We start from the raw sequence: 15,735 nt of genomic DNA on the forward strand, positions 1-15,735 counted from the left end.
TAGGATGGCACGGAACAATGGAAAGCACAACAACTATGCAGGCTACTATTTAGCAACCAGAATACAATCGAACCCAGCGAAATGGGCGATGAGATAAGAAAGATCTACGACGACATCAAGGAATAAAAAGTTGTTGATAAGCGATCAAGCCTAGCTCCGTCAAAACATCAGAAAACGGTTTAACCGCACATCATACTGCGATAATGAAGCAGCAGACTCTTTTCATTGATGTAGTTCCTTGATACTTCATTAACCAAGCATTCGAACACAAGCTAGTGCCCCAAGTCCGTCCCTAGACATATGTGCGTCACGTCGACGTGCACTTACTCTACATACTCCTCATGCGTGACCGCCGGTGACTTTGATGTTTCACAAAAATTCCTCCTCTCTGCAACCGTGTGCTGCCGAATGCCACCAACCTACAACATGCATCTGGCGTGAGTAGAGACGTAACTCTCTAAATGAGTATCCAAACAAATGCATGTGGTTCCACCCACTCACGCCATTAGAGGCCTCACTCATCCACAATGGTGCCTCTCCTACCACACCACCATGCATCCACAAGGTTGAGGGCCACTGATGCTTCTCGAAGCCCCACAACACTCCATGCCCGTGATTCCACACACGCGTGACTTTCTAGAGGCATCCGTGCCTCATGTACCTGCATCTGTGCCTCCTCTGCCTTCAATGTTGTGCCTCACGTGCCTACATCCACATGCCTCGCGTGACACTTGTTGTGACTCCTACGGGGCCCGTCATGCCACACCCACGTCACTTCACAACCGTGGTTCTCTAACCGGGTAGTCGGACCCATGCCTCTGTCGGCACACATTTGTGCATCCAGAGAGTGCACACCCGTGACTTTGCAAAACACACGTACGTGCCTGTTGTGGATTCACCAATTCTTCCTTCCGTAACTGCACCCACGTGCGTCACGTGCCTAACGTAATAACATGCGTCGTGACTCTTACATGTCCCCACTGCCACGCCCGCGTCGCTCCTGAGACTTCACAACCGTGCCTCTTTAACCGAGCATTCTAACACATGCATCTGCCACCGCACTCTTGAACATCCACAGGGTTGATACCCGTGCCTCGAGAAGCAGCATGTTCATGCCTGTATTCGCTTCATTTCCTTGCCTCCGATGCTTATAGCCACGTGCCTCACGCGACACTTACATGTCCTGTGGTTCTCTAACTGCCTGTAGAACCCACACTTCCGTGCCTCTTGTGCATGCATCTACATGCCTGTAGAACCTGCACTTCCGGGCCTCGTGTTCCTGCATCCACATGCCTGTACAGAGGCTCCACTTCATCACTACCACGCGACTTCACAACCACGGTGCCTTCATTTCTGTGCCTTACGTCCTTGCACCCACGTGTCGCATGTGACACTTGCCGAGACTCTTACGTGCCCCGTAGTGCCACACCCACGTCACTTCACAACCGTGGTTCTCTAACCGAGTACTCGGACCCATGCCTCTGCCGCCACACTTTTTTGCATCCAGAGAATGCACGTACGTGCCTGTGGTGCCTTCATTTTTGTGCCTTACATACGTGCACCCACGTGCACAACATGACACTAGCCGAGACTCTTATGTCCCCCGTAGTGCCACACCCATGTGAGTTCACAACCGTGGTTCTGTAACCGAGTACTCGGACCCATGCCTTTGCCGCCACACTTTTGTGCATCCAGAGAGTGCACGTACATGCTTGTGGTGCCATCATTTCTGTGCCTGCACGTACCTGCACCCACGTGCGCAACGTGACATGCGTGGCTCCTAACACTTCACAACCGTGCCTCTGTAACCAAGCATACTGACACGTGCGTCTGCCACTCCACTATTTTTTGCATACGCAAGGTTGATACCCCGTGCCTCGAGAAGCAGCAAGTCCGTGCCTCCTGTGCCTACATCCACGTGCGCAACGTGACACATGCCGCGACACTTACGTGACCCGTAGTGCCACACCCACGTGACTTCACAACCGTGGTTCTCTAAACAAGTACTCGGACCCATGCCCCTGCCGCAAAACTTTTTGTGCATCCAGATAGTGCACGTACGTAACTGTAGTGCCTCCATTACTGTGCCTTACGTAACTGCACCCATGTCCGCAACGTGGCACTTGCCGAGACTCTTACGTGCCCCATAGTGCCACACCCATGTGACTTCACAACTGTGGTTCTCTAAACGAGTAGTCAGACCCATGCCTCTGCTGCCACACTTTTGTGTATCCAGATACTGCACACCCGTGACTTGAGAAAACACACATACGTGCCTGTTGTGGATTCACCATTTCTCCCTTTCGTGCCTGAACCCACGTGGGTGGTGTCTGTGCCTTCAAAACATAATGTAAATGAGGCCTTGTAGGGTTGATGGTGAATGTTATGTTGATTGAATTAACTAGTTAACTCACATGACATAGGAGGATGTCTTTGACAAGTTATTACGGTTTTAAGATGGAAAACAGTAAACGAGTCATCGGGGCTAAAACTGATCATTAGTTGGGGTGCTGGAGGTCATGTCCTATGCACAGCCAAGCGATGCCACTTGCAGTTCTCTTTTATACTTTCTGTCCTTTAACACCCTGCAAAATGAAGAGCTAACAGAGCTGGTGCTTTCACGGTAGAAATCAGCATGCTGAATCTGACAGCATAAAGGAAGATTCAGATGTCATCATTTGCTTATAGCACTTGGCACAGGGACAACTCTCATAAGGACTCACATAAGAAATGGGGTTCATTATTGGTTTATTAATGTCTGAACTCCCCTACCTAACAAGACAGGTCACCCCACAAATGGCAGTCACCTGTAAGCAGATGACAGTCAACTCATAGAGAATTTAATTATTCGCTTACTTTTCTGGTGGACAAGATCCAATACTTTAGAAAGAAATTTGTTGAAGTGGGTAGTTACAATACTAAGCAACCCTCACAAATCACAGAAGAGCAAACAGAAATCTGATGGATGCAGGATATGATGATTCAGAGGTACAGTAATTAATTCAGAGGTACATCCTCAGGGTTGATACCAGTGCCGCAGCACTCTAACACATGCCTCTGCCACAACACTCTTGTACATCCCCAGGGTTGATACCCGTGCCTCGAAAAGCAGCATGTCCGTGCCTGTATTGCGTTTATTTCCATGCCTCCGATGCTTACATCCACGTGCCTCACGCAACTCCTGCCTGTCCCGTGGTTCTCTACCTGCTTGTAGAACCTACACTGTCGTGCCTCCTGTGCCTGCATGTACGTGCCTGTAGAACCTACATTTCCAAGCCTAACATCAGAAAAACGGATCTTGATGCTCAAACGGACGGTTGCAGATTAGAGATGGTTCGATGGTTTCCATCTCTCCCTCCCTCTTCTACTAGCTTGCTTCCCCTTCCGCAAAGTAAATCTCAAAATCTTCATCACTCCCGCACGCTCTCCTCCTTCCTTCTGCACACAAACACAAATTCGAAATCGAGTTCGCGTCACCGGACATACCGCCACTGCATTCGCCAACCACCCTCCAATCCGACATACACACAGCCACACACTGCCCGCGAGAACACCAATAACCCCGACGGCTGCGGTGACCGACGGCGAGGACTTTGACACCAGCGGCGGAAATCGCAACAAAAAAAGAGCAACGACACAATAAGCCGATGGAACCGAAGAACACCGCACAACTAATTGAAGGTAATTATCATTCTATCCCACTCCATTCCACCGGGTAGATCGTAGCGATTTTTCAACTTCAAGGAACAGCAACCCTAGCCACCGCTACCAAGGAGTTTTCCAATAACCTAAATTCAATTTGTCTAACAAATTGAACTGGCGGAGAGATGAGATTTAATAGAAATACTACAGCTCTCTGCCCTGGAATTTTCGCCATACGATATGTGCTCAAAGCTACTAAACCTGAAATGTCACTAACTAGAATACGTCGATAGATCCAAACCCCGCAAGCATCCTGAGAGGCCAAAACCACCTGATAACTGTAAGACATTTTCTATATCGTTTGTCCCTTTAATGTAACCGTTTTTCAAATTAAGTGCCTCTGGTCTAAAAAACAGTGAACAAAGAATAGATGTACGCTGTGCTTCTAGGGTAAAACAACCCATGCCTCTCTATCCATACAAATTTGTTTTCACACCACGCAGGTTTTTTTTCAGTGACACTCGACTCTGCTTCTAACACCTGCCCATTTTTATGCAGCAATGAGAAATCCTCATGAAGAAGCTAAAACACAGCAAAATACTGACGAAGACCCTACTGAAGAGCATGCAATCTAGCAAGCTCATGTCAAAGGTTTGACCAAAAGAGTCCACTGTCTATGTACAAAAAACTATGTTGAGACATTAATAACTTAACTACTATCCTTGACAACAATAACTTAAGTATGTCTACAAATAAAACTACATGCCACTTTATATATATATTTTTATAGAAAACATTAAAAATGTTCGCACACTATCTTATATTTAATTAAAAACACAGTTTAACTTACTAAATAAATCTTCAACTCTCATTGGCGATATTCCTCCCATTATGAAATATCACCTGCAGAGTGCATTTTTGTCTCAGAAAATGCTTCACCCTAACTTCACTTCCCCAGCTCCACTCATAACCATAATTAATATATTTTTTCAATCCCCTGATTAGCTCAATCGGTAACAGTAGAAATAATCTTTCTTAACCCAAAAAGAAAACTAAAAACCCCCTTTGGGAATTTCACACTCCTTATGCATAATCGTGGAAGGTATATATTTTAAATGTGTATAAATTATTTTCGGACAAAAAAAAATCATTTTTCGTTACCTGGTCATTATGCAGGACACAAAGACGGTGATATTGAGAGCACACAAACACAAAGCATGTCTCCTCATTCATCAGAAAAGGACACAGAACAGAACATGGGGAACAAACCACCTGCGGCAGAAATGGTAACTTACACCAGGGTCAACAGGACTAAACACCTAGCAACAAGCAAAAAAAAGAGAAAATCAGATACCAACACTGTTTTTACTCCTGGAACAAAAAGGAAAAAGAAAAAGGACAATGTTTAAAACATCGTCGACGCTGGTACCTTGCAGCATCAGCCATTACCTCTAATGGTACTACCGCCAACAGAACCAACCGGTTCGAAGAAACAAGGTGAACGCAAGAAGAAAAACAAACGACAAAGGGTAGAAAAAGAACAAGATGATACCAACAGCAAAGGTTCAGATACCAATGATGACGACGATACAGACAACATGATGCAGATTTCATTCCTACAGACGGCGATGATGCCGAAGAGCACGACAGCGACGTAGAACATGATGACGATGTAAAAACACAATTATGCACTAATTTTGAATACCACTATTCAGCACCAGGGATCTAACGTTCCTTTCTAACAAAACCCTTTCTTTTTTTTCTTCTGAAACAACCCAAATCAGGCAAGAAGGACAGAAACAGAAGAAAGACAAGCGGGAAAGAATTGGCAGCACCAACAGTTAACGAAGAAGAGGAAGAAACAAACGAAGAGAAATGCCAAATCAAGGCACGGGCAGCATTCTCTCATGTCAAGAAAGCATGGAATTTACTTAAAGACCATCACAAGAAAAATATTAGGACGGGAGGATTTGGCAGTATAGAGAACTGCAAAATAACAGGCTCCATCTGCAGACCGCTTGCAGCACACATCTATGATAACCTCGACATAGAAACCGTGACAATAACCTTCGGTGATGGTGCCGAAGACAAAAAAATCAAGATTACCAAGGAAGCTATCCACAAGGTGTTTGGATACCCAAACGGCACGCAAAGGTCAGCACCAAGGCTAGAGACTAGCCCAACTTCGATGAAAGAACTGATGTCAGACCTTGGCTTCCAATATACAAAATTCGCGCCAAAACAACTGTTTGAGAAGCTACAAATATTGTTGGAAATATATGACAATCAGTCAAACAGGAAATCAGTTAAAATATTTTTCCTTATTTTTTTCCACAATGTTGTCTGCGGGTTAAGCGCCGCTATCTTCGCCCGACAAGCTATAATGGTCAAGGACTTGGACTATCCAGAAATGGCAAAGATGGATTTCTGTGAGGTAATCGTCGAAAGTATCAGGGAAGGAGCCAAGACATGGCAGAAGCACAAGATGTTGCCTCGGGAAGAAAAGAACAAAAAGCATATCAATGGTTTGGCACAGGGACCAGTAATCATGTACCTTGACTCCCTGCTGCTGCCAACCGACACAAAAGAAATGCGGAAGATTGCAAAGACAATAGACAAGACCTCATTACCACGAGCAAACCATCTCAAAGAGAGTGACCTAGCGAAAATAGCTAGAGCAGACATGAAAACGGACGGAAAAGCACGACCAGATGACTATGAATTTGGCAAGATACAGGTATAGTTCTGTTGTACATAAACCAGTACTTCCCTTTTTGAAAAAAGCTTCCATTCTAATCAACTCCATTCCACCAAAACGACGCAGACATGGAAAGGAACAACAGAGAGGATCTTCTATACAAGCATAGCATCAACTTCGTCTTCAATTCACCAGATAGCAGGAGAACATCGTAAAGAACAGCAACACCAGCACACAACCAAACTGTTACCACCTCCACCCAAACGCCGACGCGAACCACGTATCGGCACCAGTGGAAGCACGAAACCAAACAAAAGCATAAGCACAGGATCAAAAGAAAGATTCCAAAGGATAAACAAATTGTTGGAAAAAGTGCTCGATGAAGCAGAACAGTTACCCGCAGTAACCACCAGGGCTAAACACCGGTGCAGCGAAAAAGAAGAGATATTGGATGAAAAAAACAAGGACAAAGTCGTGCAACAAACAATTGCCCTGATGGATTCTGTAGAACAACTCAGACAATTTCAGGACATAGTTTGCACAAGGTACCTCACAGACAACGCGACCCTGCAAACACTAGAGCAAGCAGATCCAGCAGCATCAAGTAGACTAGCCGATACCAACCGCACGAATGAAATCGTAGCCACAACAGAACAGAGAGAAAGGAGAAAAAGAAAGAAAGAAGAAGAGGATGAAGAGAGGAAGAGAAGAACAAAATCAAGGGACGTGGGCATTGACAAGAAGAAGATAAAGCGGCAAAAACAGGTAAATAAATAGTAATGCATGGTGCCAATCCGCACCCTAAAGCAAACCCCTGTTTTCATACCTCAACTGAAAAGAACTATCTCGATGCTTTCAGGAACGTACCAATAGCACACCAGGCCAAGATGAACTCCAACAGCACGATAGTGTCAACAACCCCCAAAACAAGAATGAATGCAACAAACAAAGCAACCTCACAACAAACAGTGCTACAACAACAATTACCCCAACACAAGCACAAGATACGATCGACGTTAGAACCAGTGAAGAGGTCAGTATGAACATCCATTTTTCCTTTCAAAAATGGATAGAGTTATAAGTTAACTGACAAACCTCCAGCAAAATATAGGTTCAGCTGGAGAATAATCAAGTCAGCAGTCCCGTCAACCAAATGCAAGAGCCTGACCCACAATCAACCACTAGCATAACAAACGATAAAGAAGAAGAAAACATTGAAGAGAAGGTAAACTTCCACAGCCCACTACACCCCACACCGGAAACTCATAATGGCAGGAAAGAAAGTGGACCACAAACTCATATTGTTTGAACTCCAGGTATCACAATCACTGCAAGACCAAGAGACGTCCCCAACAGACGAAGGAGTCACAGAACAGGAAGTTTGTGCACAAGTGATTTTTAGTGCCACAACATTGCAGATCACCATCACGAGTACAAAGGAGAAAACCCAAGACATCCAAGCCGATGAGAAAATTAGAGACTGTTATACCTGACAAAGAAACAGTCGACGCAGGCACGAATAACCCAGTCATCAACACAGAGGTAAAAAAATCAACAACAAACCCTTTTCAACCCACCACCGCAAATACAAGGATTATAAGGGATGTCTCGCCCTTTTCTTTGAACAAATGCAGGAAACAAACAAGTACATTGATCTCGAAGATCAAGAAGCAGTGCAACCAAAGGAAATGGGAAAACACACAGAACTTCAAACAATAACATCTGAAGAGGTGAGGTTACAAAACTGAGACACAAATGAAGTTCAAACTATAATTTCAATTTTTATTAAACATGAATAGGAAGCAAGCGAAAGCACTGGTATAGACATTGAACAAGAAAAACTAGAGGACAACACGAAACAAGGAGAAGCCATAGTTCCAGCAGTAGACAGTCCTCCAAATCCAGAGAAAGAGGTCTTATAAAAAAATGTAACTCAACAATCAGAGATGCACCCATTTCTTAAATACTTTTTGGGTTGGTGCAGGCACAAGAAACTCAAGACAGCACAAACAATCAAGACCATCAAACACAACCAAAGGAGCCCAATGAACAACCTGAACATGTTCCTCAAACGGTAGACAATAATGCCACTGAAGACCAAGCCACCAAAAATTCACTCACCAAACAACAGCTACCAGAGACAGCAGCAGCGTCAATGATTGAGAAGGTAAAGTTACGAAACCTGCAACTATGAAATTATAAAATTGTTGCATACACAATCAAATAAACTCCAACCTACCACACCTGTATTCACTCCAATGGACTCTCACTTTGCCACCTCTATATTTGAACAGCTGCAAGGAAAAAACAAGGTCAACGACGATGAACAGCAAAATAAAGAGCAAGAGAAGGACCCAAAAACACCACTCAACAAGGAACACGTAGAACAATCAGCACTAACAAGTACAGAGGTGAAAACACATAATACCTCTGAATGATCTTATAGTTCAAAAATATGCATTTCACATTTCACTACTTTCCTCCATCCCAGAGAGGGGAGACAAACGAGCAAAAGGAGGTCCCTGAAGAAGGGCAACATGATCTTCAAACGACAGACGTCAACATCAAAGAAGACCAAGCCCCAAAATATTCACTCACCGAAAAACACGCAGCAGAGACGGCAGCAACGACAACGACTGAAAAGGTAAAGTTACATAAGCTGATCCTCTAAAAATATAAAATAGCTCTCTTGAACCTCAAATACACTGCCACTTAGCCACATGTGTGTTTCAAAAGCTACAAGACAAAAATGACGGCAGCGGCGATGAGCTCCAAAAGAGTGAACAGGAAAATGACCAAAAACCTCCACTCAACGAAGAACAACCGCAATAGTCAGCAGCAGCAACGAGAACAGAAACAGAGACAATAGAAGCATCAACGACTGAGGAGGTAAAGTTACATAAGTTGATTCTATGAAAATATAAAGTAGTTCCATGAGAACTCAAATGCACTCCAACTTACCACCTTTATGATTGAACAGCTGCAGGACAAAAACCATGACAGTGACGATGAACACCAAAACAAAGAACAAGACGATACCCGAGAAACAACAACCAACGAAGAACAGGTGGAACAGTCAGCATCACCAACGACAGCTCAACAGGTGAAGTTGCACAAAATGCTTCCACAAAATGACAACTTAATCAGAATCAAAATAGCTCAAAGCATGCACCGAACGCTTCGCTATTTTCCCATAACAGCTGCTATAATTAAAATAAAGTAGCAAGTTAAATTATTTCAATGCTTTTTAAATGGTAACGCAGAAACACGAAGAAGGCAACCACGGAGATACAACCAATGAAGCAAACACACAAACTGTTCTAGAGAAAGAACCAGAAAATATAGAAGAAACCCTACGCCGTCATACAATGCCAATTCCCCTGGCAGAGAGGTCAGTGCCATCCAAGTCGAGACTGAAAAAAAGACGGAAAAGACAGCCAGCAAGACATAACAGTTGACAAGGAAAAACATGATGCTAAGAAAAGCACAGACGACTCAAATAAGGACGGAGCAGAAACTGAACGAAAGGGTACAACACAAAAAGAAGAACAAAACATGCCACAGGAAGCAGAAGGAGAACAAGAAAGGACAACACTGAACAGGAAATGTCTTCCAGCATCGAAGCAGGCAAGACAATAGAAACTTAATTGCTATCTTGTGACTTGGAATTATTTACATTAAATTCAAAATCATCGCAGGCACAATAGAGAAAGGGGGCAAAGATAGCGATTCTGTCAACAAAGCCATCGAAGACCTGTACAACGCTGCATGCAAGCCATGGACAAAGAGAGAAATGTCAGTTCATGCTACTTACACAGAAAACATTCTTACACGCGATCATTTTGACTGTATCATGTGTGAACTAAAACATTTTTCTAAACATACTTTGCAGGGATCAGCTTTTCATTACAACAGACAAGGTTGATGTAAATCTAGGCCATGTTGCCGAAAGTTTCAAGGTCGGTAAATCAGTACGTACCGAAGCAATCGAGCCGATGCTAACAATCTTGAGAAAACAACTCAATGGCGCACGGAGAAAGATTCTGTCGTTAAGCAACACTGTAAGTAAATATTAGGCAAAAGAATCACATTTAAAACAATATATATGACTTTATAAATAGATAAACTTCCCCTATAACTGAACTAACAAATTCCCTTTGTGTATCTGTAAAGAAACAAGCAACACTCAATAAAGGAAGCCGACGACGAAGATCCAATGTGCTACAGAAATAATGATCAACAACAGAATAGAAAAAAATTACTACCTGCAAGGCTTAGATCATTTTTCAACATGAAAGAAGAAGAAAAACTGCAAGATTATAACATGGTAAGGAGATCAGCTGTTTCAAAAACAAAACACAATTTACGTATATGTTATGCAAAGTTCTCTTTTTATTTTATGATTCTAAATATAAGAAGATTTCCAAATGTTTTCTTTTTATTTTGTGTTTTGCAGTTCCTTCTACCATGTTCGTTGAGCGGGTTTGAGCAAGACGAAACTATAAGTCATTACTTCACCATCACAGTTAACATGCAAAAACAACGTTTTGAACTCCTTGACTCTTCAACTTTATATCCAGGCACAATAGAATTCTTCAACAATGTAACCAACAAATTAATGAAAATCTGGAAGCACATAAGCACAGAGCTACAGCTTTCAGAAAAAAGCATCGACCATTTTAAAAAGGTCAAACTGCAGGTGCCACTTCAAGGAGAAGACACGTAAGCACTTCCAACATTTTCACTTAATATGCAAGATTCAATACTACAATTACTGAAATAATTCTATCCTTTCGTCTTTTCTATACAACAATTACCACTACGATTGCTCAAACATTTCTCTTCTTTCCGTTTCTTGAATACAAAAATCTTACTAGTACCATTCCTCTACATGCAGAATGGACTGCACATTCTATATGTACATGAACCTGAAGCACTACTCCAATGATGGAACAACAGCAACCTTAAAGCCAGAACAAGTACCAGAGTTGAGGAAAAAAAATTCTATATAAACTAATTAGTCAACACAGAGGGAATACCAAACTGTCACTAATCAAGTGTACAACAGGTTAGTCTCTTCAGAAACTAAACCTTACAATTTCGTAACACTAGAAGAAGTAATATTTTTTAATTATTGTTTTACAGATATGCTGAAGTATGAAGTAGATATGGGAGACAAAGAAATGCAACAGGCAGAATGTTGCGTACTAGAAGAGTTTCCACCAACACACGAGCCAAAAGAACATATTATGCATGCGACAAGCACACAAGAGCATGAAGTTATTGAAATATCCAGTAGACGCAAAGAGATTATGGATGTCAGCAGCCACACCATCGCCCAACAATCTTGCACAGATCAAGAACAAAATGATCCACCAATAGAACCAGATCAACCACCACCAGACGACAAGATACCACACCATGCTGAAGAGGAAACAGACGAGCAAAATACCAACAGCAATATCACGAGCACGGAGCAACTGAAACAAACAGGCACCGATTTGAAAGAGGATGACAGAAGCAACGACGTACCAAAAACACGACAACAGGTTTCTGAGCAGAAGAAACAGCATGTTCTTCTTCAAGAAGAAACAGGCTCGACAAGCAATCAGTAAGGCACCTCCAGCACCATCTCTTTAGACTTCCTAAAACCAAAAACAATGGGAAAGCATGAAGAAGTTGATGAATTTCTTTCAAGCCTCAACCCGCTACAACTAGAAGAATACAACAAGTATGTAAAGATGGTCTATGAGTTCGATGTAATCAAAACATGGCTGAATGACCATGAAAGCTATGAATTCAACAAAGATGACATGCCGTATCTGAAAATCTTGCAGCAAGAATCAGGAGAAGATTAAATGCCTCAATCATCTGAGAACAGCTCAGATAAGAAAATCTCAGTCAAGAAAAGGTCGGTAAAGCCTTCAAGAAGGCTCCTTGGAGAAATCATGATTCCTACATTTGTCCCAGTAGATTTCAAATTCATGAACAAAGCCAGAGCACTCCATGAATACCTATTCAGCAAAGAAGGACAGGACAAATGCGGAGAGTAAGTACTTTCTCTTGCATAAACAAAAAAACAAACAAATGTTGCCCCTTTTTAAACCAACCTAACTAATGTATAAACTTTTTCTGCTTGCAGTCTAAACGTATATATTAGCTCGACGCGACCCGATTGGATTACAGGAAAACAAATAATGGAACAGCTAAAGAAAGGAGATGGTGGACAGATGGAGGGCTCCATCGCAAATGCATTGTTCGACGAATGGACATCGCAGCAACAATACAACACAACCGATAAAGTCATACTTCCCGCAGAATTTACAAACGTATGAAATCCAATTTGACAAAAACACTTGCATCATTTCAGTGAATACAAAGATTGAACTAAAAAGTAGAAAACTTTTTGGTCGCAGCTCGTGCTCGGTGTTAAAATTGGAGAAGAAGGAGGACTAGCAGAATTCAATGAGGAAGAAGCACTGAAAGAGTTTGCACCCGTTGTAACAGGGGAGGAACTTTTAGAGAAAAAGCTGGTAAGTTAATAGAAATATAGAAACATAACTCATTCTTCCTATAGATTGCACATTCACATGTCGTTTAATTCTCCTGTCAAGAATGAACTTTAACTCACTCTGTCTCCAAACACTGCAGATTATGATACCTCACAACACAGGTAAACACTACACAATGTACGTGCTCAACAAGTACACGAACTCCATCGACATACTTGACTCACTGAATTACAAACACGAAGACGAAAAAAAATGGAAAACACACCATAAGGACCACCAAGAACTGGTACGTCAATTCAACCTTGTTTTCTAATTGGTTTTCCAATTGCTGCACTCCCTTTATTAATGGCAAAACCCAACAATAACACAGATTAAAAGGATGCACGCACTCATGAAGAAGCATTACGGCGAAGCGGAGCTACAAGCCAACAGCGAACCAAACTGGTCGAGGATAGCAGAAACACCTAACAGAGTTTGCGTGCCAAAACGCAGGGTACCCAATGCGGACACTTCATGGCTCAATTTGCAAAATACTGGAATGGCATTGAACTCATAAAAGATGATGGTGATTTCAATGTAAGTGAATAGTACAAGAGCAACAATTTTAATTTTTATAAGCAGCACTACTTGAATACTTCAATTATCTCATGAAAGAAAAATAAAAGAATATCCGATGACCTCCATGCAGCAAAGCAAAGTAGATGCCGAGTGGAAACCAGAGTTCCTTTTTACAGCCATATTTGGTGAAACAAACGAAGTAAAGTGGCAGCAACTACCTGGAAGAATCAAAGAATTCAAACCAGAAACTTCAAAGTTCTTTTCCAGCAAAAAAGGTAAGAAAATCATTCCTACTTATCTTTTTCTTGTAATAACCTACCCATCCCACGGTGTTCACCAACATCTTTCGTATCACGAGAGCTTATATATTACATATCTGCTTCCGCTGACAGAAACATATGAAAAAAAAGAAAAAAAAGACAAAGCACCAGTCCATATCCAAAACATTCTCATTGCTTCCAACACACAAAGGAGGCGTCCGACCTCTTCCATCTAGTCATAAGCGACAGCTGGCAGGAAGAATACAAAAAGTGAGTTGTTTTCTATTACACCTCAAAATAATTGGACAGAGGCCAAAAATAATGCAAGAATCTGTTTCTCACTAACTGTCACCTCCAAAATTATTTTATCTCCCCTGTCGCAGCAAAACTATATTTAGGCGCATCTGCAGGGACAATGAAAGCATGCAACTTACTGGAGCACAGCTGAAGGCAGTATTTGGTCCAAGACCAGCACAGACGAACATACCACATCATATGGAAAAGAGGATCCTCGATGACATAGCAGAAATCTGGGAAAGCAGACAAGAATCAAAACAGAGTGACAGAGTAATATTAGGCCCAAACTTTGCAGAGGTAAACTTTTAAAAAGCAAAATCTTGTGTATATTGCAACAACTACTCTTTTTATATTCTTACACGGCTCTTTTTTCTAACAGTTTTTTTCATCATAAATATTGTTTGCAGCATATTTTGGATTTAAAAAACACACAACTACTATTACAAAATTTAAAAATGAATTGCAAAAAACAAAGAATCAGCTGGTTCCCATGTATCTCAAGGAAAATCAACGGAAAAAGCTCTCAACGGCAAACATGGTAACAACCCTTTCTTCCATGACAAAATCAGAAAATATGTGTTCTATTAAATTACTTTATATTAAACTGTCATCTAAGCAACAAGTATTTTGTACGCAGATATTCATTCCAATGGAGAAGCATGACCGCTATGTACTATATGTGCTGGACAAATACAAACACAAAGTTCATATTATTGATCCTCGAGAAACAACTCACGAGGAATTTGATAAAGAAAAGATAGACATCGACAAATTGATAGAAGAAGAAGCATGTCGAGTTCTTCAGGAAAATGAAGATGCTAGAGAAAAAAGAGAAAGACAGTTTCAGGAATATCATGTTCATAAGTCGGCAATCGTAAGCATTTATACATAACAATTTTTTCAGTTTTACAAGTTGCAATATAAAAATAATTAATTGCAAAATACAATATCCTCAGGTACCAATGCCAAGGGTACAAGATGGCAGACTCATACCGTGCAAGATGTTCTAGTGGTAGAAAAGGGAGAATCAACATTTGCTGTTTTAAAACTTGCATTTCTCTACAATGGTGAAAAGTTTGTCGAAGACCTGGAAGATTTGACAGTAAGTTTATATATATTTACTTATAAACAACTTATATGCACAAACTCTAATAATATACTTCTCTTCTCGGCAAAATTTCACAGGATGAGGTCGAAGACTGGAGGGCAGAGGCAATGTACATTCTCTTAAATAGCGAGATGAATTAAGTCAAAGCTAGTGAAATGGGTGACGAGATTAGCAAGATCTTAAGCAAAATTGAAGACTAAAACTTTTGATTTAGCCCGCGAAGCTAATTCTATCTAGACGTGACAAAACAGTTTGTCAATAACTCACATTTATATGTAATGTAGTTAGAAATTGCGTGTTCATGTTGAAAAAAGAACTATTTCGACAACAGTGCATCTTACAACATAAGAGAGTGCCAGTAAACTATAAACAACAATGCCTCTTCTTATTTGTACAACAGCAGTGACTCCCAAAACGAACCCTTACGCGTGAATCTGGAAAGCACCGTCCCGTGCCTCCAGAGGCGACATGGCCTCGTGCCACCAAACCCTGGGTCACCATGCCTCCGGGCAATATCCACACACACACACATACCCTTACGCGTGACTCTGGAAAGCACCGTCCCGTGCCTCCAGAAGCGACATGGCCTCATGCCACCAAACCCTGGGTCACCATGCCTCCGGGCAATATCCACACACACACATACTCTTACGCGTGACT

This window comes from Triticum dicoccoides, chromosome 6B (assembly GCF_002162155.2).
Source record: "Triticum dicoccoides isolate Atlit2015 ecotype Zavitan chromosome 6B, WEW_v2.0, whole genome shotgun sequence".
Taxonomy (NCBI): domain Eukaryota; kingdom Viridiplantae; phylum Streptophyta; class Magnoliopsida; order Poales; family Poaceae; genus Triticum; species Triticum dicoccoides.